Here is a 25,834-nt window from a genome sequence, read left to right as displayed (position 1 = left end):
GGGTAGCGAGATCTAGTATGCTCCCGATTAATGGTAGACCACGTGGACCAGGTGGAAGGTTGCCATGCTTATAAATTTGATGTCGTCGAAGCCACCAATATGAAAACAGGAATACGATGGTTGCAACCAACAGAATGTAGGTATAACTCATCTGTAATGCAGCTGACAATGCTTTACTGATCAGATCGAACATAATTCAACACGAATATCTCAAAGCAATCTCACCCACGATGTACCAGTTATTGCCAAACACTCTGTAACAGGCGAATATGTAAGGACTCTACTTTCAATAACGAAATACGTAGAAATGTTGACAATTATATGCAATACTGCGAATATGTTGAGTGATAGTTACTGTAGTATTGTGTGGTCGATAAAACACACTACCAATGTCGCTAAATTGCGACCGTACTCGATAAACACACTAAACAGTATGCATACAGTTAGACAGGCGCAACAGAATAAGCACGAATTATAATGTCAGTTGATATGGCTGGTACGAGATCTGCCGCACATATGGGCTATTTTTACTCAAAAAATACCTAGAAATTAGACATATTTTCACTCCATAACCCATAATAATTCATTATTTTATCTATATTATTCTATGGAGGTCTTTTACATTCCTAAATTGAAGTTTTCTCCCTAAATAGTTACATCCATGTAATCTACTAATCTATTCAAGTCAAATATATATTAGCATTCAATAATTGTTTTGTATACAGCGACATATTCCCAGGTTTGCTATGCTTGTGATGGGTTACTCCTTATAATTTACCTTACGTGGATGTACCGCCTTTTGGGGTGTGTTATTTCATACATTTAGTCCTTGATGGGCTCCACAAATTTCAAGGACTTGGTCTAAAATGGAGTCCACAATGACTGATTGTCAAATGGGCACGGGTCTAAATAGGGTTTTATTTTTTATTACGCTATTCTAACTTTTTTTTGCATTTTGTGTTATTTTCCGAATTTTCCAAATGTTTTTGATAAACATATTATGCCATGTGTGTCCCCTTTGACCTTTAATATCGTTCAGTAACATAATGTTGGATCCAAAATTGGGTCTAAAATCTGTTTAAAATAGGCTCTGGGTTTTGCAGTACAGGCTACACACCTGTACCATTTCGCAGTCAAGTATCCCCAAGTAGGGGGGAGGGGGTGAGGGGTAATTTGACTTTACCGTGCAAATAAACAATATATGATTGTTTCATTACTTTACTTAATCACCAACATACTTAAATTCATGCCTCATTGTTAATCGGGCTGCATCACAGTTTGATTTATAACAAATGATACATGATGATTTAAACCATTTGACCTATGTGTTGTTACAATTAAAAATTAAACTACTTAATTAATAGTCACAGACAGTGTCCAATACAATTATCATGTGTACATTTTAAAGTTAGTTGAATAAACTATTAGTCTGATACTAATTTATGTGCTGATAATTAAAACAAATAACTATCAGTTATGCAACTATACTAAGTATGCATGTATTAAGTTACAACAAATTTGGACAAACTGTTAGAATATCCAAACAGCATCCTGCACTTATTCATTATTTATTTATATTATTTATGTGCTTACTTTTTCACCAAAATGTAATCACGAATTCATCACGAAATAATTGTGTATAACACAGCACATTTGATGGTATGATAATATGCTAATTTATGCAAATTAGGTAATTAATTATAACTGGATAGTAGTAATGACGAAATTTTGAGCATCATGGCTAATTAAATGAAGTCCATGCACTATACAATACGTTATAGTGTCGATTATATGTACAGTTGACTTCTATGAATTTCATATGGTGAAATATTTATTGAGGTCACATGATAAGATTATATATGGTCATCTGGTACGTTAACCATGTGTATTGTTCGAGTCCTTCAATATAGCACTACACTGGTTGCATATTCTCTGTAGCAGATCAGTTATGTATATTGATGGGCTCGCCTACTATATATTGCAGTATATTGAAAAATAATTGCTTATTTTCAATGAATTGTTGTATCCGACCAGCTCAAATACAATCTTGTATAAATACCTTATATAAATTTGACAGGTATATATGTTATACAGAATTGTTATGGTTTCCAATAACTTACATTTCATTGAATCTGAGTGCTAACCACCGATCCCGGATTTACATTCGTACTTACTTACTTCCTCATCAAGCTAGACGCACAACATAACACATGACAATCAGGGTTTCAATGTAAACACATCTAAATTGCCGTTAAACTATCGCAGTGTTACTAGAAGCATGTAGAGGTCATAGGTTAATTCAAAAAAATACTTGTGCAAAGGATATAAATTTTCAAACATTTTCAAACATGAAATAGACGTTAATTCGGTTTAATTTCCAATCATTCGTGCGGCGGTGTTGTCAGATGTCCGATCAATGACTTAAGTTAAGTACAATCGGGCGTTGTTAGCACTTGCATGGAGACTGTGGAGCAAACCAGCTGTTGAAATTTATTTGCTTCCATCAAACACATGGAAAGGATTTCAGGCAACGTTAGTTCATTGTTTGTTACAATGATGCCAATCATGTATAGTAGAAAATCGTGTAATTTTTAAAATTAATAGAATGTTTTCAAATTGCCTATACTTTTCAATTCATAAGTTGTTGATGACGCTGGTACGTAGTGGTTTCTAAGCTGTTAAAACGCTGTTCAAAGTTGTTGAACGTGATTGCAAGATTGTGCAAAGTTGGTAGATGTATTTGTATATTTGTTCTAAGTTGTTGGCATGTAGAACCGCACAATTAAAAAGTCGAATACATGAATAAATGCCAGATGAAAGCAGCCTATATTAGCATATTGTAACATGAGCTGTCTGTACAATGTTTGAAAACAGCGGGCAAAGTTGGAAAACACGCATGAAATGTAGGCGGAGTTGCTTGTATATTTAACCTATGTCATTATCACGACAACCCCGCAGTTAAATTTCGAAAACATTAAGTAATGTTTTCGAAAAATGCCTCATATGTAAGCAGATTATCACAACAGTCAACCGAAAAAATTACAACAAACTGCTTATAAAGTTGTGAAAAGCCATTGCAAAGTTTGTAGTTTCATTCGGCATTGTTACCTGTGATATCAAATTAACAAGTCCAATAGTTGAACGTTCGAAAATGTGAATAAATATTTCGTAACTTGCTGTTAAATTACCGTGGTCTTACTCCAAGTAGTAGAGGTCATAGGTCAATCTAGAATATACTTATGCAAGCGATATCGATTTAAAACATCCAAAAACATGAAATAGCCGCCAATTCGTCTTAATTTCAAATAATTTATGCAGCTGTGTGGTTAAGTGCCTGACAAATGTTCAAAGTAAAGCACAATCGGGCATGGATAGTACTTCCATGATAATGATAAACTGCCTGAGTAAACGACCTTTTGATTTTTTTTCATCACACACATGAAAAGATTTAAGGCAACATTCCTGCATTTTTTCGTACTGCGATGTCAATCATTTATAGTGAAAAATTGTGGCATTTTTGTAACCTTTTTAATTAAAGGAAAGTTTTCAAATTCCATCCAATTTTCACGAACAAGTTGTTGATGCTGTCGGCACGTAGTGGATTTTAAGCTGTAAACGCACCATGCAAAGTTGTTCAAAGTGATTACAAAGTAGGTAAATACATCTGTATATATGACCTAAGTTGTTGGCATATAGAAATGCGCAGTTGTAAAGTCGGTAAATTTAATAAAAAACAATTGAAAGCAGCCTATAAATGTTCACATGAGCTGACTGTAAAATGCTAGAAAACAGGGTGCAAAGTTGGAAGAAAACAAAGAGAATGTTGGCGGAGTTGGTTGGCGGAGTTGCTTGTATATTTAACCTATGTCATTATCATGACAACCCCGCAGTTAAATTTCGAAAACATTAAGTAATGTTTCCGAAAAATGCCTCATATGTAAGCAGATTATCATAACAGTCAACCGAAAAATCGACAACAAACTGCTTACAAGTTGTGAAAAGCGATTGCAAAGTTGGTAACTCCATACGGGATTGTTACCTGTGATATCATATTAACATGTCTCATAGTTGAGCATTTGAAAATGTGAATAAATATTTCGTAAATTGCTGTTAAATTACCGTAGTGTTACTCCAAGTTTGAAGAGGTCATAGCTCAATCGAGAAGAAACTCGTGCAAGTGATATTGATTTAAAACATCCAAAAACATGAAATAGCCGCCAATTCGGCTTAATTTCAAATAATAGATGCAGCTGTGTGGTTAGGTACCCGACAACTGTTTAAAGTAAAGCACAATCGGGCATGGTTAGTACTTGCATGGGAGTCTTTCTGATAAAACGACCTGTTGAATTTATTTATTTTTTGTTTCAGGACACATATAGGAAAGATATAAGGCAACGTTCCGTCATTTTGTCTTACTGTGATGTCAATAATTTATAGTGGAAAATCGTGGCATTTTTGTAACTTTTTTTATTAATGGAATGTTTTCAAATTCCTTCTAATTTTTGCGAACAAGTTGTCGATTCTGTCGGCACGTAGTGGGTTTTACGCTGTTAACGCACTGTGCAAACATGTTCAGAATGATTGCAAAGTTATTGCAAAGTTGTTTGATGCAGTTGTACATATGACCTAAGTTGTTGGCATATAGAAATGCGCAGTTGTAAAGTTGGCAAATTTAATGGAAACCATTTGAAAGCCAGCCTATAAATGTTCACACGAGCTGGCTGAAAAATGTTAGAAAAAGGCGTGCGAAGTTGGAAAAACGAAGGGAATGTTGGCGGAGTTGCTTGTATATCTAACCTAAGTCATTATCATGACAGTTGTAAAGTCGGCAAAATTAATAACATCCAGTTGAATGCAGCCTATAAATGTTCACACGAGCTGACTGAAAAATGTTAGAAACAAGCGTGCAAAGTTGGAAAAACGAAGGGAATGTTGGCGGAGTTGCTTGTATATTTAACCTAAGTCATTATCATGACAACCCCGCAGTTAAATTTCGAAAGCATTATATAAATGTTCCGAGAATGCCTCATATGTTAGCAGATTATCACAACAGTCAACCGAAAAATCGACAACAAACTGCTTACAAAGTTGTGAAAAGCGATTGCAAAGTTGATAGTTTCATTCGGGATTGTTACCTGTGATATCATATTAACAATTCCATAGTTGAACATTCGAAAATGTGCATAAATACTTCGTAAATTGCTGTGAAATTACCGTGGTGTTACTCCCAGTATGTAGAGTTCATCGGTGAATCTGGAAGATATTTGTGCAAGCGATATCGATTTAAATCATCTAAAAACATGAAATAGCCGCAAATTCGGCTTAATTTCATATAATCCATGCAGCTGTTGGGTTAGGTGCTCGACAAATGTTAAAAGTAAAGCACAATCGGGCGTGGTTAGTACCTTCATGGGAGACTCCCTGTGAAAACGACCTGTTGAATTTATTTTGCTTTTGTTTCGTCACACACATGGAAAAGATAGAAGGCAATGTTCCATCATTTTTCTTACTGTGATGTCAATCATTTATAGTGTAAATCGTGGCATTTTTGTAACTTTTTTAATTAATGGAAAGTTTTCAAATTTCATCTAATTTTCACGAACAAGTTGATGATGCTGCCAGCACGTATTGGGTTTTACGCTGTTAACGCACCTTGCAAAGTTGTTCAAATTGATTGCGAAATTTGTAGATGCATTTGTATATATAACCAAAGTTGTTGGCATATAGAAATGCGCAGTTGTATAGTCGGCGCATTTGATACGTGCCCGAAAAATGTTTAAAGTAAAGCACAATGGGGTGTGGTTAGTACCTGCATGGCAGAATCTCTGACTAAACGACCTGTTGATTTTTTTTTGTTTCATCACACACATGGAAAGGATATAAGGCAACATTCCGGCATTTTTTCTTACTGTGATGTCAATCATTTATAGTAGAAAATCGTGGCATTTTTGTAACTTTTTTAATTAATGGAAAGTTATCAAATCCCTTCTAATTTTCACGAACATGTTGTTGATGTTGTCGCACGTAGTGGGTTTTACCCTGTTAATGCTCCGTGCAAAGTAGTTCAAAGTGATTGCAAAGTAGTTCAAAGTGATTGCAAAGTTGGTAGATGCATTTGTATATATGGCCTTAGTTGTTGGCATATAGAAACGCGCAGTTGTAAAGTCGATAAATTTAATAAAAGTCAGTTGAAAGCAGCCTATTGATGTTCACACGAGCTGACTGAAAAATGTTACAAAAAAGCATGCAAAGTTTGAAAAAAACTAAGGAAAGATTGGCGGAGTTGCTGGTATATTTAACCTTAATGATTATCATGACAACCCCGCAGTTAAATTTCGAAAACTTTAAGTAAATGTTTCGAGAATGCCTCATATGTAAGCAGATTATCATAACAGCAAACCGAAAAAATCGACAATATACTGCTTACAAAGTTGTGAAAAGCGATTGCAAAGTTGTTAGTTTCACTCGGGATTGTTACCTGTGATATTATATTAACAAGTCCCATAGTTTAACATTCGAAAATGTGAATAAATATTTCGTAAATTGTTGTTAAATTACCGTTACTGTAGTGTTACTCCAAGTACGTGGAGGTCAGAGGTCAATCTATGGGCTGCTTTCAACTGGCTTTTATTAAATTTGCCGACTTTACATTTGCGCATTACTATATGCCAACAACTTAGGTCATATATACAAATACAAATCTACCAACTTTGCAATAACTTACTACAACTTTGCAATCACTTTGAACAACTTTGCACGGTGCGTTATCAGCGTAAAACCCACTACGTGCCGACTGCATCAACAACTTCTTCGTGAAAATTAAAAGGAATTTGAAAACTTTCCATTATTTAAAAAAAAATACAAAAATGCCTCGATATTTCACTATGATTGACATCACAAAAAGTAAACATGTAGGAAAGTTGCCTTATATCTTTTTCATGTGTGCGATGAAACAAAAAAATAAATAAATTCAATAGGTCGTTTACTCAGGGAGTTTCTCATGCAAGTACTAACCACGCCACATTGTGCTTTGTTTTAAACATATGCCAGGCACCTAACCACACAGATGCATGGATTATTTGAAATTAAGCCCAATTTGCGGCTATTTCATGTTTTATGATGTTTTAAATCGATATCGCCTGCACAAGTACCTTCTACATGTATATTGACCTATGATCTCTACATACTTAGAGTAAAGCTACGGTAATTTAATAGCAATTTACGAAATATTTATTCACATTTTCGAATGTTCAACTAAGGAAATTGTTAATATGATATCACAGGTTACGATCTCGAATAAAACTACCAACTTTGAAATCGCTTTTCACAAGTTTGTAAACAGTTGATTGTTGTGATAATCTGCTTATATATGAGACATTCTCGGAACATTTACTTAATTTTATCGAAATTAAACTGCGTGGTTGGCATAATAATGACTTAAGTTAAATATACAAGCAACTCCGCCAACATTTCCTTCGTTTTTAGTACAACTTTGCCCAACATTGAATCACTGCAGTGGTATTCATAGTCACATACATCTACCGTTTACTGCAGCGAGAATTGCAAATAAATAATTCATATTGTTTAGTAGAAGCCTATTTTTACTTGGGTCACGACGACACTTTTCCGAATTTGTCTGTAATCTTGTATTTTGTTACCAGGTTTCATTTATAAATGTAAATAAATATTTGTCACTTACTATCATTAGAATTCCTAAATACATTTTACTTGAAATTTCCCGTTTTCCATAGTCCATGGTGTACGTGAGAAATACTCCAATGGTGCAGTCTCTCGTTCGGGTATATGAATTCATTTCAGATTTGTGGTTGAGTGTATATTGAGGGCGCAATACACTGGTTGGACGTTATCATTATCAGCTGAGTTGGAACCGTCAATTTGAAAGTCACTATCAAATCAGACACTACGTTTTTATTACGTACACAATAGTAAAATAACAAATATCTGTATTACTGGTGGAAACAAAATAATAATCGAACGTGATGAAACTGGGAAATGTCGAATTTCGCAATCGCATTAGTATTTCACTCCCCTACTAACAAAATGCTATACGCTAACATGACTTTTAATCACTGAAGTGACGAGCACTTTTGAAATCAGTTACGTAATTGTTACATTAATCCAGGAACAAGATTTCACATTTCCATCGTAGTTGTCGATTGTCTGTCGTTCAGGCTGATCTCAATCCCCATCTAATCTTCACAAAGTCGAAGTTTATTTGGAAGTTTTGATTTTTTAAGCACCTCGGATCACCAACATATGATTTTTAGTTACAACAGTAAAGCGTTTGCGCAAGGAAGTCATGGCTACTTCAAAACATACATAAGAAAGCGTGTTATTTTAAAAACCGAAACCAAGTCACCACAAGAGAATAATATTAACCCTTTTAGAAGTTCTGAAAATCAGCGTGCCCGGATTGACCCTGCAGTTTAACTTTCAGTTGATGTAGCGTGTCTAGCTGTCATTTCCGACACGCATGGAAAAGTTGTTGTTCAATTTGCCACACTTAGTTCATAGCATTTCATTGTAACTATTATAACTTGTATTCAGTGGATCGGTTTTGAATATAGCCTGTAAATCGCCATATATGCAATTTTATTAAATGTGTCAGAAAAAACGTAAGTATGCCAAAGTCGAATATTGATGTCCGATCTTCCCCCAGATTACTAGTAATTCATGTTGGCTTGGTGATGCCATATGATGTCAGTTGTTCCATGCTTTTGCCTGTTTCTTCATTGTTTTCAAAGGGCTCTACTCAAATTGACAAAGGGCTAAAGCTGTTTAGCAATTAACTGATTCAGGCTAGTGTAAAGTGGACGTTAGACTTGCATACATTCTCTTGTTTTATTTTTTATTTAATAAAATATGGTAGTGTATAAATGGCGAAAGCGGTAACCCAACTTTCGCGGTAACCCGGCTCTCGCAATTTACACGCCCCCACTACCAAAGAAGGAGCTACGACGCGATCCCCGAAACGTTGCCTGAACCAATCACAAACAAGAACAGACAATGAATTTTCGGATTAACACCTCTGTTTCCCCCCGCGCTGACCAACGTTCCCCCACACTAACGAAAAAATAATTTGTCTTCTACTGAATTCCTGTTCGGGTCCGTCTTTGAGAATGATATTTTATTTTTATTGAAAAAAACACCAAAAACATAAACATAAACAAGAGACTGTAAGCAAGTGTAAGTGGATGTAGTCATATAGCACTAATACTTCATACCAACTTGCATTTTTATGTGGCATAATATTTGGGGCAAACATTTGAAATCACAGGGTATGGCCATTGCAATAATTTTTTTTCACGTTGTCTTATTTATATTTTTCTTGAATGTGTCAATGTTTGTTCCAGCTACACCTCGCGTGCATTTGTTATTCTTGGTGATTGGTTTGCGTTATATTCTCAACCAATTGTCCACCCCGTATAATTTTAAATATGATATATGGAAATATACGGAAGAAATAAAATATATAAGTTATTACTACAATGGTTAGCACGTTTTGGTTTCGGGCGGAGGGGGGGGGTAGGTTTGAATCTAATTGCCCACTGTTGATTCGGTAATATATTAAGTAAAAATTGTCGAGGTCACCAAACATTATAATACAACACCTTTTCCTATTCAAATTTGCTTGACAAATCTAAATTAAACTGTTACATATTCTATTTTAGGTACTGTTACCAGAAAATGACAAAGAGAGAGAGAGAGACGAGAGTAGTTTTAGACAGACTAAGGGACAAATAAAAAACAAAGAGGAGATGAGTAAGTATTAATTTATAGTTTTTATAATTTTGAATTAGTTTTTTTCAAGCTTGTTAAAATAGCAGTAATACTAAATATAGTGTTAGTTGTAAATAACATTTATATCATTGTAGCTAACGGAATGCCGAGGAAAAAGGTTAAAGAGGAAGAAAAAGAGATGTGGTGACGAAATGTGTGGAGTTTATAATGTCAGATTAGGAGGACGGCGAAGGAGATCGGAAGGGGATGTTTATTGTGAGGTATCCTACATTCAGGTCATGGCACCGAACGACTTGATTTTGGATTAAGATAACCGAGTGGCCAGGAGGCAACCGACACGCATGCTCCAGAAATGTGCCAGTCAAACCCCACGTGATTGCCCTAAGTTTTGATGACCAACGTGACTTTTTTCTGATTCCTACCCAAATGAATCCTTTCAATATGTTTAGCTTATTACTGAAATTTTATTTCTTTTGTTTCCTTTCATTAAATTTATAAATTACCTACTTGAATTTCGTTATTTTTATGATCACAAATGTCTGCCTTTTATTCCCACTTTTGCAATTACCCCAAAACAACTTCTCAAAATTAATTAACACGAATTAGTTGCAATGTAGAGATCTACTGTAAACGTTATTTCCGAATATGAACTGTCCACGTTGCACTGATCCTACTTGTGTTGATTTCCATTTTTGCTTATTTCACGAAAATCGAGTGGCCATATTGTGAATCACCTTCCGTGTTTGATTTCCTGTGGTATGCAATCTCGTCTGATGCAAGTCACAGGAAAACAGTCACTTGTAACTTACAGATAAATAAAGGTTTAGTGCCTCGTTGCTGGTCCTGTGATCATAAAAAATGACTGATAATTGGGATGACCATGAGTGTGGCAATAACCATTTTTGTAACATCACTGTATTGTGTTTATAAATAAATGTGTTGCGGTAACAAACACGAGTAATACTATCGATACTTTATTTATAAACAAAATACTAGTACCTAGAAAAATTACAAGCACGTGCAGTGACCAATAATATGTTATATGTACACGCAAAATGTACGTGGATCTGCGTCAGTATTAACTCTTTGCAGTGTTTTATCACGTGACGGTATATACTACGTATACATAGGAATATGTTAGACAGCATTATCCTGCATTACGTGTACGTTAATGTGTGCACTGTATACTTCCGGTCTGCGTAATTATACTGCTGTGCATAGTTACATATCAATATGTTTCGAATGTGTGAATATACGTTGCGTCTTCACCGTACATACGTTGAATGTACGTGTGCGCCGACTAACGTATATCTTCGAATATCGGGAATATACGCGTGCGAATACGCTAATGTACCTGCCGTATATCAACGATTTTGCCCAGTGACAGATGTAAAGTCGAACAAATTAATAAAAGCCAGATGAATGCAGCCTATATTAGCAGATTGTCAAATGAGCTGACTGTAAAATGTTAGAAAATAGTAGGCAAAGTTGGAAAAAGCTATTCAAAAGTTGGCGAAGTTGCTTGTGCAGTTGACCTAAGTTGCCAAGCGGGCAGTTAGATTTTAAAAACATTAAGTAAATGTTTAGAAAATACCCCATATATAAGCATATTATCACAACAGCGAACCGAAAAATTCGAAGACAAACTGCTTTCAAAGTTGTGAAAAGCGAATGCAAAGTTGTTAGATTCATTTGGCATTGCTCCCTATGATATTATATTAACAAGTCTCATAGATAAAGGTTCGAAATTGTGAATAAATATTTAGTAAATTGCCGTTCAATTTAGCGTAGTGTCACTCAAAGGATGTAGAGGTCATATGTCAATTCAAGAAGTCACTCCTGCAAAGGATATCAATTTTCAAACATTTCAAAACATGAAATAGACGTTAATTCATTTAAATTTAAAATCACTCGAGGGCGGTGTGGTCAGGTGTTTGACCAATGACGAAAGTAAAGCACAATCGGGCGTGGTTAGAACTTGCGTGGGAAACTGCTGAGTAAACCAAGTGTTGGAATTTGTTTTTGCTTTCAACACACACATGGAAAAGATATGAGGCCACGTTCGTACATTCTTTGTTACGGTGATGTCAATCATGTATAGTAGAAAATCGTGTAATTTTTTATATTAATGAAATGTTTTCAAATTACCTCTACTTTTCAATTCACAAGATGTTGATGCCGTCGATACGTAGTGGTTGCTTAGCTGTTAACACGCCGTGCAAAGTTGTTCAAAGTGATTGCAAATTTGTGCAAAGTGGTTGCGAAGTTGGTAGCTGTATTCTTATATTTGTCCGAAGTTGTTGGCATGTTGAACCGCAAAGTCTAAAAAATGAAAAAAAAATCCCTATGAGAGCGGCCTATATTAGTAGATTGTTACAAGAGCTGACAGTAAATTGTTAGAAAACAGCGGGCAAAGTTGGAAAAAGCGATTGTAATGTTGGCGGAGTTGATTGTATATTTGACGTAACTCATTGTCATGCCAACCCCGCAGTTAAATTTTGAAAACACTAAGTAAATGTCGAGAAAATTCTGACTATCACAACAGCGAACCGAAAAATCGAAGACAAACTGCTTACAAAGTTGTGAAAAGCGAATACAAAGTTGGTAGATTCGTTTTGGATTGCTACCTATGATATTATATTGACAAGTCCCATAGATAAAAGTTTCAAAAAAGTCAATGAATATTTCATGAATTGTCGATAAATTAGCGTATTATTATGTCGCGCGTGTCATATATTTCAGATCAATTTTAGATTTCGTCGCGTAATTTTTGAGAGTTTTTGCTTTAATCAAATTGCCTCACATTTTTGAAACTTAGTTCAAAGATCATTAAACTCGTCATGCTCTTTTGCGACAATGAAATATGTGCAATTTAAATAACAAATATAATTTACAAATATATATATTACAATAAATTGATCTACAAGCTTTGTGGTTATTGTGTTAATCTGCTGTGTGTGTCCTCGGCCTGTATTTAAATTATACATGGATATATTTGAAGGTACAAATGCATTTACCTATTTTTCATTTCACGATTTATTGTTTCCCTGTTTTGTATGATTTTGCTTCTTAGATTTTTGTCTCTGGATAATTAATTTACTCGCTACTCGTTCCAATGTGATAAAAGACCACCATGAAGTTAACAGAGTGCGAAGAACGTATAACATATTATAGTTTAGATGGCAAGAGTTTAATTCCTGAATCATAGTCCCGCGTGAATGTTCATTTTCATCTTAAAGTAAAATTAAGGGGAATAACTAAAGGACGTCTGCCGATTGGTGAATCTATTGTCAATTATGTTTCATCGCGCAAAGTTGATTGGAAACTGGTGTGACGACAATATGACTGGACTCAAATATGGGGCAACATACACCCGTTTCATTAATTTTACACATAAATAAATTATACATCTTTGTGGTAAAATCAGCGAAATGTTTTTTTAATTTATATTAAATCATTTCCTGTGTCATTAGTATCAATTTGTAGCGGCCATCGACGGAATTTTGACTCTGGCAGCATAGCATATACGATATATACCGATGTTGTATATTAGAAATTCAAGTAAAATGGCCGATGGTTTGCGTCCAGGTCTGTTGTGGGCGCAATCTACTGAAATCTGGTTTGTCGAGCGAACCCCGGGAATTATAGCACAAGATGACAACTTAATCAGAGTCACTTGGCTAAATCATGTCAAACACGTCTACATGCGTACTATTAGGTGTGTACATTTCTGAAATCGCGCGCGCGTGGCTGTGGACTGAATAAAAGCATGGTGCATCACTAGTTTTAAATAATTCATTATTCGTTCGGCAAGATTACCTGCAGTCAGTTTTGTTTTGAATGCCCAACCTGTATTGCAGACGTGAGTTCATTGAACGAGGGTTCGAACAGAGAAAGTGATATTGAACAGAGTGGTATTAAAGATCTCAATTACTTTATGATAATTATATGTTGGTATAGCAATTAGTAAATTTTAGAACGGAAAAAGCTACTCATGAATACGACCTGGCGTCAGAGCATTTTTTGTTGTTAACTAGAACCTGAGTATTTATTGTTTTTTTGTTTCAGTTCTTACACTGTGGTTTGTCGGATTGAATATTGCATCTCGATCTCCTTAACTATTTCGCACAATAACAGCCCCCACAGTCGCTGAAATGTACATCCTTATTGCTAAATTTTATATCACAATCATCACCCATACACCATTGCCATAATGAAGGATGGTTTCATCCAATTGAGATACAGTGATGACTGGTTGTTATGTATTCTAATTAAATGTTCCATTGAAGGAAAGCAGTGTTTAGAGGTCATTTCCTTTTAAATTGTCTATATCTTATTTGGCAGAGTTCATTTGAATATTAAATAGGCAATGTCGTCATTCAGTGCAGTGTCCGATCCAAGTAAACAAACATGTGACATGAATTACGCCCGTCGCATGGAACCTACAACATACAAGATGCGATTTGATGACCGTCTCGTATTAATCAAGGTAGTTAAATTTATCAAGTTCATTTTATTGAACAAATAAAATATATATGCCCAACAAACTGCTGGATTTGTTAAATGTTTCATAATACTGACGTCATCAATTTGTTGAGTATACACAATTTTCTAACCAGTCTATATTTTGATATGATGACTATTTTCCAAATGAAAACTACAAATAGCTGCAACTGATGTTATTTAAGAAATGTAGAGTAGTAAATATTGGGCGAAGCTTCGTATGTTTAAAAAAGCAAAGTTCAAATTGCACTTTTTTTGAAGTTATATGGCACACATACTGTGACTTTGGCTTGTTGTTATGACAGACTAACCGGTTGCATGTCCATACATTTTGAGACGCTAGCGATTTTCCATTGTACTTCTGGTATACATTCATAACATATACTGTATCCTTGACACTTGGCCTTGAAAGCTGAAAACAATGACGTGTGAGATGGGTTGCTAGGTTGTAGCATACCAAGGTCACAGTCATACATCAAAAGAAACTGGCTGGTATAATTAATGATCTATAATTGTTTATTGCAAGTTACTATGTCACGTGCTAGGTTTACAGATAAATATATCGAGTCTAGTCCGTATTGTAAATCTGTTTACAATAAATATTCTTATTTTTTTAGACCGATGAAAAGGAAATATATTTCACATACTATCCGAGGCATTTCTAGGTTATATTCTACTAAAAATATGTTTGATCGTGATCGACAGTAGGTTAATGGAAAGGCGTACGATAGCTCCTGTGGTATCAGTCAGCGTTTCTGGAAGAAAGAATGGTTTGAACAAATTACCATCATACTGCGCTATTTACTGATTTTCTGTAAGACATGGCCTTAAAGTGAAACACGCAAATACAAATACCACAGACATGAGATATCCCCCCCCCTCCCCAAAAAGCATTACGTTTTTCAACACACAATAAAACCAAATAGAACGCACATTAGTTGTCAAGAAGAATGAACACATCATTTGCCCATGGTCCACCTTCTCCATCAGATTTACAGGCTGTAGATGTTCCATATTTAGTATACGTCTCTTCTGCATTTTCGCTGGACGCACACCAACCACCATTCTGCACACCAAACATCTTAAAACCACGAGCACGAGCTGCTTGAGCACATATTTCGATGGGGTATGCGCGTGACCCATAAGAACCATCCAGGCGGTACCTTCAAGGGTTGGTATGGCTCTATTAGCTGTATCTCCAAAACAACCAAGTCTAGTGTATTCTGGGAAAATATTACAAGTCAAGATATCACAATTATACTATTTTAATTGGCATATTATGTTTACAGGAGAACACATGTAATTCTGCTCTCGTCATGCCACCTTTTAATTTATAAACAACGTTTATATTTTTGTATACCTACCCTTGTCGTTTGTGTATATATAAACTTCGTTTGCCCATGGTCCACTTTCTCCATCGTTCGTTGGCACATGCAGTGTATGCACCATATTTACCAAATGTCTCAACTGCATATCTATTTGATGCACACCAGCCTCCATTTTGCAGAGCGAACACAAAGTATTGTCATTAGATGAGTGAAAGTCGATCTGCGAGGATAAGATTTATAGTGCAAAGTTTGATTTAAATCAGTAGAGGTTTGTTAAATATGTGGATAGGAAACATCGTTGTTTAATCACATTGGCCGGGTTATCTTCAAAAGATGAACTACGTTTCAACGAAATATGTTCATGTGTGATTTTGAGTTTCATACGATAAAATTACCGCCATTTGGCCATCGTGAATGTACGAAGTTCGTAATAATAACACTTACGACACAAAGCTTCTGATGTACTCAAACACGGACACACATACTCATGCACATATGTACCCGAATCCAAACGAGAACTAATGCAATTCTGCATACCTGGGGTGTTTGTGAAAATGAAGACATCATTTGCCCATGGACCACCTTCTCTGTCAGTATTGCAATCTGTTGACACATCATGTTTACTGAAGGTTTCTACTGCAGATGCACCGGATGCACACCAACCGCCATCTTGCAAACCAAATATCGAATAACCGTGATCACTAGATACCGCTGCGCACTTCCCAATAGCATCTGCTCGTGTCTGGTAGAAACCATCCAATCGGTCATCAGTTCTTTCCAGCGTTGGTATAGCTCTATCAGATGTGTCGCCAAAACAACCAATTCTAGAGTATTCTGGGGAAAACATACGAAGAAGAAATATCAAACAAAACGATTGCCCTAGTCTAATCATACAGTGCACATGCATACAAATATTAGCAGAAATCTATCACACTTTCGCCATTAGAGAAATTAAATTAATATATATATTAGTTTAGATAAGCATTTTAAGTCTTCAATTTTAAATTGGAAACAGTACGTAGCACAGTGGTGATGTTTGGTAAATGTAACGATCAGTTTTATGACATTGACATCTTTCCAAATTCTGAAACACATTCGTGATTGTAGGCTTTCAGATATATATTTGTTTCGTATTTATATGTAATATCAACACATGCAATTGATTGTTCTTATACCTACCACTGTTATAGGTGAACACATACACTTCCTTTGCCCAAGGTCCACCTTCACCATCACTTTTGCAATCTAAAGAATCGCCATATGTACCAAAAGTAGAAGTCGCAGTACTACTACCTGCACACCAACCCCCGTTCTGAAGAGCGAACATTTGAAAACCTTGTTCACGGGCAACTGCTGCACATTTCTGTAATGGATTTGTACGAGTGGTGTATGAACAATCTAGTCGATCATCTGTGCCTTCGAGAGTGGCTATGGCTCTTGTACTCGTGTCTTTGAAACATCCGACTTGTAGATATACTAGAGAATACAAACATATGAGATATTTATGGAAGTGATAATCAATAACTAATCTGTGTTATAGCACCACTAATTGGGTTGGTCATATTCTTGGGGATGATGCTATATCACAGAAAGTTCTACGTTGCTAAGACGTGCACCACTGTACTATATATTTTTATGCACGATTTGATGTGGAATGCCGGTCCGGAACCGATGAAAACAGCTAAAGTTGAAGATACAGCAAACAACAGTGGAAGAGTAGAGAAGTTTGATGAAGTAATTCTCAGCAACCAAATTTATATATGTTGCACATGCAGGACTTTAACATATTTACAAGCCAGTATAAACTTTGCCAGGTCGAGATTGATATTTAACGATGATTATGTGATTATGTAGAGGCCCGATAAAATAAAGTATTATTATACAATGTAATTACATGGTTTACATAACAATACATCCATACCTCGTTTAATATGTATGTAGACATCATTGGCCCATGGTCCACCTTCTCCATCAGTACCACATGCGTCAGATGTTCCATATTTGTTATACGTTGCGAGTGCAGTTGCATTGGATGCACACCAACCACCATCCTGTACGCCAAATATTTTAAACCCATTGTCACCAGACACTTCTGCACATTTGTCTATGGCGTCTGCTCGTGACTTGTAGGCACCCTCTAACCGGCTATCGGTACCTTCAAGGGTCGGTATGGCTCTATCGTATGTATCGCGGAAACAAACCAGCCTAGCATATTCTGGAAAATAAGTTTATAGATTGAATAAATTATATACTATGGCCTTCAATGACTATCACTGTGTGACGTCACAATAAATCTTTGACAAAATATACAAATAATCTGTAATGTGAAAGTTGCTTACCCACTCTGTACTACCTACAGAATACCTTCCATTGATAACTGTGATCACCATAAAATCAGTTTATGATTCCATCGAACCAAATATTTATCTTAGATATAGGGAGCAGTGTGTAGGCAACCAATCAATAAATCGAGAACTGTCCCAAATAAGGGACACTGATATATCAATCAGAATTAAGTAAATATCATAGTACCAATCAAGATTTTTTTTCACTCTGTGAAGTAAAGACTGGCATGCCAACTAGAAGGTGTCTCCATCAATCATTCTTGCAAATTACAGTGTATAAACCGCCTACATGCCTTGCGACATAAGTGATTACTAGCCACATATTACCCAGAATCTGTCTCAATCTATGAGCTCGAACTTTCCCCTGTCATTAAAAAGAAGTTAGCCAAAAAGGGATGTTTCTGTTCTACCATAATGCTCTTTTGATCAAAGCTGATTCCAGGAAATATATTTCAAAGACAGTCATGTGTCGTTTTCAACAGCAGAGTAAGTCTTATTGTTACACTACTAACTATTTTTGTTATACCTTTATCTTTTAGTATGTACACATCGTTCGCCCATGGTACACCCTCTCCATCTGTAGCACAACCTGTCGATGCGCCATCTTTATCAAACGTATATAACGCATCACCGCCAGATGCACACCAACCTCCGTTTTGCACAGCAAACATCTTAAAACCACGATCACGTGCTACCTGAGCACATTTATGTATTGAGTGTTTACGAGATATATATGAGCCATCAAGACGGGCGTCGGTTCTTTCAAGTGTCGGAATGGCTCGGTCACTCGTATCTTTATAACATCCAACGTGTACGTGTTCTCCGGGTACCGCATACGATGTATCTAATGATTGAACGTGGAAGAGACATAAACGAAAAATAGTATCATCTACGGTAATTATCTATACAAAAGAATACATTTTTAGATAAATGACATAGGTGGGTGAATTCCATGTCGTTGATAATGCATATTGAATGAATATGACGGTTTAGTGAAGGTTCTACGAATTTCACAAAATTGAAATTTTTCGTCGTAATTATAGTTTCTCTGAGATTTGTCAACTTTCGTGATACATTTCAATGTACAAAATATACATAAAATGTGGTGTTATACACAAACAAGTGTTGTAGTCGAAGATTGGAATGTGCAGAGGATGTTCAGAATAAATCACAATAACATGGAACATTGAAAAAAAACACGCTTAACGAGTAAATGTGGATATGGTTACTAATTTTAAAGTAATAGTTAAATAACAATATAAAAACAAGTAGAGGTATACTGGAAGTATTGGGATGAGTAACAGAAAAAACAGATCTACCAGACTAATTATTACTGCAGTTTGGAGATTCATTGAAACGGTCCAACTCGTAGAATCACCAGTAAAAGTATTGCTGCATTATTCGCGGTATGGGCCACGTATAAGTGTCAACATTTTCTTCTGATTAATACTTTGATAAATACCGGAAAATTCCAGTGCTTTCATAGTTTCACATTTCATGATTACCTGTATCGCGTAGTACATACACCTCATTTGCTCATGGCCCACCTTCTCCATCACTGAGACATGCACTTTATGAACCGTATTTATTAAAATTTGTATGCGCAGTGTCACTAGATGCACACCAACCACCGTTTTGCACCCCAAACATCTTATAACCAAGATCTTTTGCTACTTCGGTACATTTCTCTATTGCATCTACTCGCGATGTGTAGCTACCATCCAGTCGATCGTCTGAACCCTCCAGTGTTGGAATGGCCCTGTCACTTGTGTCCCCAAAACTGCCAACTCGTTCGTATCCTGCATCAACAAAACACAAATTGTAGAATAAAATGGTAGTGAACAATATACGTATATAAACATTACTGAACATTACGGACAAGTTACACTAAAACAAATAACAAATAACAAATAACAAATAAATAAAAAAGTATACCACACTATATGAGACAAAAAGATATGCGACCTTTATGGACAAAAATGTGGTGCTTTGTGTTCGGAAATGAGTGAGTACATGTGCTCCACAGATGAAATAATTTTATATTGACAAGTTGCATTGAACAATATTTTAAAAATCAATTGATTATCTCAGCCATTGAACGTTTAGATTTACTGGTAAAATAAAGTATGTAACGATCACAGAACCGCGTAGACAAGCCGATGGCAACGGCCCGCACTTAAAGGGGTACCAAACCTCTTTTCACGTTCCAAAAGAAAAACAAAAGCACAGAAACAGTATTATGGGGAATTACGCCATATTTCGGGATATTGAAAAGCGTTTTAGGTGACATGTTATTATTGTGCAAGTACGCAGCACATTGCCTGCAATTACCCATAGTCTTTTGAGGTTTCTACTTACATACATTGGTCGATATAACTTGTGTAAATATCGCAAGACTACAGTCCTATGTGGAGATGTTTCATGCTTTCAGTAGAAATGGAAGCGCGTGGCTTCCAGATATCGGTAAACTGTAGAGATAGCTGAGGGGCTACGGCTATAACATACATTTATCAGTGCCTTTTTTTATGTTCAATAAAGTGTGGAAAATGTGGATTTACCAACACTGTGACAGTGTATGAAGGAAATCGTCCTTGCAGTACGTGCACGATACAAAAAGACACAGAAACATCAGGCTCCGATGTATGACAGCGATGGCAAGATGACAAGGAGTGGAAGATTTAACAAATCAGGTCGCAATACAAACAATTATTTCCCAACTAGAAGGTTAAAAATTTACCAATTAAACTTACTCTACCAAGATTGTGTTGATGAGAAAAATGGCAATTGAATACAATTTTAAAAACTATTTGCAACACCCAAATCATTGAGTACCTTTACAAATTTAATATGTGTTATGAACATCAATATGAATTTAGAAAAAAAACCCCACAAAACATTGTTCTTAATTAATTAATTTAAGTAAATTACTTTACACGAAAGTAAACATACAATTGGCATATTTATAGTTTTTGGAAAGCAATTGATTCAATCCACCACAATGTTATTTTGTCTAAACTGGAGCATTATGGCTTATCCTCGGCCAAAGTATATATCAGTTTCGGAGTCCCCCGGAGCTGTTCCGACCTGCAGCCGGCCAGTTCTCAATGTCATTACATTGTGTTAAAGTTATGGAACAGCAATCATTTGAAACAGGATCATTCAAATATCAATTGTTATATAGTTACTTATTTTTATTAAATTTATCTATTTTCGTGTCACTTATAAATCCTTAGTGTTGAATACTATTTTGTTTATCACGAATAATGCAAGAAGCCCGCTAAATTTTTTCAAAAAGTCAACTTTAATATTCACAGGAAGTCAGACTTGACTAGCTGCAAGCTAGGTTTTGATTTTTCATCTTTAACTATTATTTATCATTACTATTCTTAATAATGTTATTATTTATTGTATTATTCTTGTAATTTTATCTTTACCATGTGGGTATTATTATTGGATGTTATTATATGTTCATTTCAACTACTTCAAAATACAGTGCCTAGAGTCCGGAGTCTCTGATGTTACCAAACCACATCCTAACGAAGAGCATCAAGATACTCTCGATCACGAAGCGGTAAAAATTTATTTGGAAAAAAAGTGTCACGTGTATAAATGGACAGCTTTCTATATTCCATCCGACTCAGAGTAAGTTTTCTTATAGTATTGTGAGACATTCAAACACTCACCATATGTAAGCAGCAATTCGTACCTTCTTCATATTTATTGACGCGTTCGACAAACGATGAAATCTGTATGCAAAACAGAAATGCGAATAGTAACATAATATATACATCTGAATATATACATTGTAGAGAAAGCAGTAAGGCATTCAGGGATGTTTACTGTGACTAACAAAATATGCCTATATTTAGAAGCCCTCACATTGTGGACGAGTTAAATATTTGAAAATCTTAAGGCCAGTTTCAGACATATGTCACCTTGACAGCACTTTCTAATTATACCAGAGCCATCTTTTCTATTACACTATACCACGTTAACATAATTGTAATACATGCTACAAATATGGAACAGATAGATTGGTAATCTCAAAACTGTCATGGCTATGTTCGTGAGGAACCTTTTCCAATCTAAATTTGCAGCTTCCTATTATCTATGCTGCGAGTTTTAACATGTCATATTAACCACAAATCTCAACAACTCTAGTCGTCTAGTCAAATGTTTTATGATCCAGTCAATGTCATTTCAAACCTTGGCCAACGAAAAATCACTGAGACTGGGATGCTACCAATAGAGGAATTATCTCATTGACGAAAATAATCACTTGACATTACTCTAAATAACCATGAGCACGTATAAAATAGATAACTTACAGAGGAATCAGGATCTAGAAGCTGTCTCTACTTAATTGGACTGGCTGGGTGTTTATGGAGAATGGACTGTGATGCTACTAAATAATGTACATCCTATTTAAATCTAAAAATATCACTGAGAAATCTTTTGAACAAGGGGTGGTTTCAGAGCTGGTGTATAAGGTTCATAGAACCGAATTGTGTTGGCCACTTACGAAAGCCAACTGGATACATGTAAGTCAGCAATTAATGTTAGTAATGAGTCTCAGTGTTGCACTGCTCAGACATTATTTACATATTATCAACAAGTCCACATAAATTATTTACACAGACTCTTCATGAAGACATCTATATACATCGAAATACATAATTGATTTCAAAATAAATATTTAATGTCTACTTGATGCTGGTTGATGGTACAAAAGCAGCAAGAATGCCTATATTCCAAAGTAGTATTCATAAAGATGACCAGATTCGTTGTGGATACATCCAAACAACTGTACATGGTATCTACCTGGTGTGTAATGTTGAACGAAACTATTGTTGTAGTCCACTTACGAAAATCAGCTCCTTGACTAATACGTTGCTCTAAATAACCGTGAACACGTATAAAATAGATAATTCACAGACGGATCGGGATCTAGAAGCTGTCTCCGTTTTATTGGACTGGTTGGGTGTGGAATGGAGACTGGGCTGTGACGCTACTAGATAAACCCTATATTTATATCATATTTACCAGTAGAAACTAGAAAATGTTGGTATAATTCGAAAATGCCCTTTAAGGATTCATGTTGTTTAATGTTATATTATTATAAGTTATCAAGACGATGAGCAATTATTCAAATTACACATGAGATCTCGTATAATGAAATAAATGAGAAATATTTTACCACACCACATCATGCACATTATATGAAAATATGAAAAATATGGAAACATTTCCACAAGTTGAGGTGATTGTTGCAAATTTAATATTTCACTTCCCAGTACCGGCTAAAATGGACTATAAGTGGGAGGAGAACAAATAATAATCTTAGGGCTAACATGTCTACCGTCGCAGACGACTTCGGTACCATGCAAGGAATACAACACAGTGAAAACAAGCGGCATGTATCAATCAACAGGTTTAATAATGAAATGACAGATTAGTCAAAATACACTATATGCTTTACTCGAATTTAACACTGAAGGGCGCACTCAAAAGAACACACACTTGACCTGAGTTACCCGGGTGACCTTCACATACAAAGCATTTGTTGGGATATGGCCCCAATGAAGGTATTTATTATTATTGCAAAATGTATATGCAACTAAAGGTGAGGGATGTACCAAAACAACCCTACTACAGGTGGTACGCTAAACAATGCAAATTAACCTTCCAATATGCGGCCTGTCACCATGGCAACACAGTCAGGACACAAATCAAAACAACCTCAAAACTCGCTTTAACAAATATACTGAAGGTATACCCCCCTTTAGTATTTTCCTTAATATTTTAATATTTAATATTTTGCGCATGCCTACTCAATCACGTTACCCATCACGTGGGAAAGGCAAAGCCTCTCCCAAATCACAGCTGACAGATTTCAATAGAAACACACTCAAATGTGAAAGATATTAAAAAATGAAAATTATAAGCAGAGAAACCATACTGTCTACAGTAAAATACAATACACGAAAAATACATCCAGACAATGACGCCATAGTTATTCTTAGGCACTCTTGCTTGCAAGCAAGGATTGCACCAGTGTTTCAGTCGGGGTACTAACCATACACAGCTCTTGGTTACTCACTCCCCCGAATTAGGTTATGTGCACCCGCCCTCACCAATTCTCAATACCACAGCTACCAGCTAGATTCATATCTACAGCTATAAGAAAAGAATTATTGTGATCAACAGCTCAGTGCTTCAGCTGGTTTACCGGAATCCATACTTCCCATTAAAGTGCAAACAAAACAGCTAGTAATCGGTAGAGAGGGTACAAAAATGGGTTAAAAAGTCTCTATCCTCTCAAAGTAGAACTTGCAACCAGAGAACTGATACATCTGCAAACAGTCAACGATACCACCAAGACATATGTTCATCACCGCCCAAAACTTTCTGGCAACTTCTTCTGGTAGTAAGGCGATAAGGACATCCAAAATGACATGTTAATGCTCCATGTTTTGGTAAATCAAGTTATCCCATGCCAGTGGTCAGGGCCCGGGAAGATCTGATTAATTCTATCCCCTTTTCATGCCCAAGAGTGTCCCATGACAAAGACAGGGAACTCCCCTAAACATCTGTAAGCCCAAAGCGATATACACTGCCACAAGCCGCGTGTTAATGCTGAATGTGCGCTAGTTCAAAGACTCACAGCAGAAAACACATGAAATGGTAACTTAGTTGGTTCATCTCCTCTTAGCTGATCCTTATCATAGTCCACATGCCAGTCATTAATGCTACCTCGCAAATACAAAATCAACATGTTCTCAACATTGACAAAGCAAATGCAAACAACAAATAATTCAAAATGCAATTACCGAAACCAACTAATAATGTTTGGCTCTATGCAACTTCTCTTTACACGACTTTGGTATGCATAACTCAGATAAAATGTACAAAAGTGACGATATCAATGTATCATCGGTCTTCAGTTTTAAACATCATGTACTCCAACCATACCTTTCTGGCGGATGTCTTGCATGCAAATATCATCGCAAGGGACGTACACAACTACTATCACTCGACTCGTCATATGAGTTACTCATTCTTGATTCAGTTTACACCACAACCTCAATGCTATTACTATCATACTTCAAAGCTTCATAGCTTTGAAGGGTAAACCCTTATGTTCAGTCACTCAATCCTCGTATCAAGCAGAGACTCAGGACCTTCCATGGATTCAGACTCACCACCAATTGATCTATACCCTGTTCAGGTCAGAGCAGCTGGGTCTGAGGGTTCAACGTCACTGACACTGCAGTTTCCATGTCACACTCAGTGGTGCAAGAGATAGAATCAACCGAGTGCTTCAAGTCTGCAGCTTTCCTCTGGTTTTCAGCTTTTCCCTTCACCCGTCTGCCTGAATTCTTTAAATCTGGCACATTCACTCGATCAGCACCATACGCAAATTCAATGTTGCAAGGTTTCAACAAGTTCTGGTGAAGAGTCCTCAGCTTTCCACTACTGTCCTGTCGAACGTTATAGACAGGGGCATTTACATCTATCCGCTTAACAATCCTTCGCTTGCTAACAAGCTTGCTCTTCTCATCTGTTGGCGATATTAGCCTTTTCTCAAACACAGACATCACGCTCTAGGACCTTGTCACCTTCGATAAAAGTAGTCCTATGCATGTTCTTATCATAACAAACCTTATTCTGTGCCCTCAATTTGCCAGCTGACTTTGCGGCTTGCTCATAGTCAAATTTCATCCTTTCCTTTAGGTCTTCAACATAACACTCTGGCTTTCCAGGACAATTGTCATTGGGTCTGACACCAAGATGGACATCCATTGCTAACCTTGGCTGCCTACCAAACATTTAATTAGGTAATATGGGGAGGGTGTCCTTCACACCACTCTTTGACTCCAAAGACAAAAAGTTCAG

General features: G+C 36.1%; 1 long non-coding RNA gene across 1 annotated transcript; it reads left to right on the top strand.

Moving 5' to 3' along the window:
* The first annotated feature begins 6 nt into the window (after positions 1-6).
* On the top strand, positions 7-10,717 carry LOC146728628 (uncharacterized). Its single transcript, XR_014928285.1, has 3 exons — positions 7-136; positions 9,693-9,783; positions 9,897-10,717. It is a non-coding gene; the product is annotated as an uncharacterized LOC146728628 (long non-coding RNA).
* Positions 10,718-25,834: the final 15,117 nt, after the last annotated feature.

Source organism: Saccoglossus kowalevskii, chromosome 22 (genome assembly GCF_978046115.1).
Source record: "Saccoglossus kowalevskii chromosome 22, keSacKowa6.1, whole genome shotgun sequence".
Taxonomy (NCBI): Eukaryota; Metazoa; Hemichordata; class Enteropneusta; family Harrimaniidae; genus Saccoglossus; species Saccoglossus kowalevskii.
Note: the sequence above shows the minus strand (reverse complement) of the source record. Positions and strands in the feature narration are given on the sequence as shown.